This window comes from Plutella xylostella, chromosome Z, assembly GCF_932276165.1.
Source record: "Plutella xylostella chromosome Z, ilPluXylo3.1, whole genome shotgun sequence".
Classification (NCBI taxonomy): domain Eukaryota; kingdom Metazoa; phylum Arthropoda; class Insecta; order Lepidoptera; family Plutellidae; genus Plutella; species Plutella xylostella.
Window position 1 is genome coordinate 14,052,484 of NC_064012.1, and position 2,688 is coordinate 14,055,171.

The window sequence follows — 2,688 nt, forward strand, 5'->3', positions numbered from 1 at the left end:
TCACCCTTAAGGTCACCGCACATATAAGCGTACGTGAAGGGATCGCTTCTTTTACTTGTGTCAGCCAGTAGAACGGGAGCTCGCGTACGTACGCCTAGTTGAGAGAAGAAAATAAGACGTTCCCTTTACGTAAAGCATATAATGTGCTGAGACCCTTAAGTAGGTAAATACAATTATAAATGTCCTTAAATTTACATACAAGATAAGTAAAGGTAAACTTAGATCTAAGATTTATCTGGACCAGCAGAAACAAATAGTGGATTCGGACACTCGCTAAATATACAAAAAGTAAAACAGTGTTAGATCTACATCCATATTAAAACTTTTGACACTATTAAAAAAAAACTGCTAGCTCAGGTATTTATAAACAAGTTGCCCTGCTACGTGGCATAGGGAGGTAGTAAAAAAATACACATAATATAAAAAAATCAGTCAGCGAAGGTCGAAAAAAATCATACACATAGTTTATACTAGTGATGTAACGAATGTGTGTTTTTGGACATTCGCGAATGCGAATGCGAATGCGAATATCTCATATCGACATTCGCGAATGCGAATGCGAATGCGAATATTCAGTTTGTGTTCAAATTTGGCGCTATTTGTATGGTTTAGTGGCAGTTTCGTTCTTAACGAGGTACGTTTTGTTCTAGGCGCATGCCGAATTAGACTAACCAATACAAGACGCAATTTAAAAAAAAAATGTTACATTTTATTTAGCTCCGTAACGGGACGATTTACACGAAACATTTAAACGTATTTAAATGTATGGCTATCTTGCTCTGACACAATACAGTCAAAATACGCTTTTTGTTTGTTTATTTACACCCACAAAGGCAATGAAAAAGATCTATTAAAAAAAAACACCAAATTACTCCTAAGCGCAAAAGAAAACTTAATGACGACTTCTGCAATTTTTAAGTTCATTTAACGACGCATCAGAATATTACCAACTAAAAACGTTCATATTTTATTAAAATATTCTATTAAACGTTTAAAAAAATAGGGGCTATTTTTAAGTGGAACTGTTTCTTTGCATGTGAGTGTATGTTTAGGTCTTATGAAACTACAAGGTGGACCAATAGAAGTCATCCGATGTTGTTCGGCTCTAATTTTTTTCTAAATGAAAAGCTTGTATTCTGTTTTTTGATTATGTTTATTTGAACCCTTACAATTTTATTGGTAAGGTCTAAAAGATGATATTGGCCAAATGGGCCCGACACAATTGATTGCCCTTCGGGCACCTTTTATGGCATTTCTCATCACTTCAGCGAGAACTTTGGGCGATAGATTCTCGCACTCGTGTCGAATGTTGTCCTTAAGGGCTTCCAGAGACACGGGCTTATTCACATTAACACAGGTCTTCAAAAAACCCCACAAAAACTGTCTCAAACGGCAAAATCGGGCGATTTTACAGGGAAAAATGACAGATAAAACGAAAAAAAAGCGTCCCGAAAACTGAAAAAGTATACACAATTATTCCGCGATCTTGGAGAATATATCACTTCTGAATTTGAATTCTGCATTTGTCTAGTCCATCCATCAATATAAAATAAACAGATATTTGTTCTCAGGTCTTGGATGTGCCCGTAAAATGGCAATAGGCCCGCCCCCTATTACATTGGGACTTGTTAGTGCACCCACTTTTCGCCAGAGTGTTATGTTTAACACTCTGGCGAAAAGTGGGTGCAGCAATGCACCTCTGCCTACCCCGCAAGGGAGTACATAAGTACAAGGCGTGAGTGTGTGTGTGTGCATTACCCAAAAAAAAATAATACCAAATGATAAAGTAAGACTGGTAATGTGCTAAAGAGGGGAACTTGTAATAAAAGATTAAAGACGAATGGATTTTGATTTTGTTATTAACTATTATTTTAAAATACTTTTTTCTAATAAGTACTGATATTCGCAAAACATTCGCACAAAATTTTGCGAATGCGAATGCGAATGCGAATATCCAAAAAAATGCGAATATTCGCGAATGCGAATGCGAATATTCGTTACATCACTAGTTTATACAATAAAAAAGTATAAAATATGGAAAGTCATGCTAAATTCAGTCTTAAATATAACATGGTAAAATAGGTAATATCGGTACAGTTTGATGATAAGACTTTGATTTTGTTTAAATACTAAGGGTCCGTTCACACAGACCGACAGTTGAAAAAAGAACAAGGTTTATATGTATGTTCACCAATTTTGTCACTAAGACTAATTTTAATCTATTTAGTTGCCAATCTATCTCTAACTGTACTATATCTATCCAAACTATAAATATATGTATAACCTTATGCATATTAAAATTAGTTTTTTAAACTTATGACAGATATATTAATATACTCGTTTCTAGTCTGAATCAATTCGAGATCGTTAGATTAGTAAGTTTTCCAACTACTCTGTTTCATAAAGTTTATTATAGAACTAAGCATGCAAGAAATTATTATACTACCCTTTCTTAAGTCACCTAGTCACTAGCTAGTCATCATAAATAAACATACAGTGCTCCAAAATTGATAATGCGCATAGAAATCTTTGACAGATCGGTTGTTTTTGATCATGTGACACATGATATTGACTCCTATTTCTTTCGAACAAGGTGCAAAATGCAAGTGTTTTTTAAGGCTCTTGCGATTTAATGATTTGTGTGTGAAGATCTGCATGTGCATTATAAATTTTGGACAAGTGTACTTA

At 34.5% G+C, this 2,688-nt stretch overlaps 1 long non-coding RNA gene across 1 annotated transcript; it reads right to left on the bottom strand.

Moving 5' to 3' along the window:
- Nucleotides 1–299: 299 nt before the first annotated feature.
- On the bottom strand, nucleotides 300–2,488 carry LOC125491198. Its single transcript, XR_007268183.1, has 2 exons — nucleotides 2,017–2,488; nucleotides 300–470 (listed from the first exon to the last, which is right to left on the bottom strand). It is a non-coding gene; the product is annotated as an uncharacterized LOC125491198 (long non-coding RNA).
- Nucleotides 2,489–2,688: the final 200 nt, after the last annotated feature.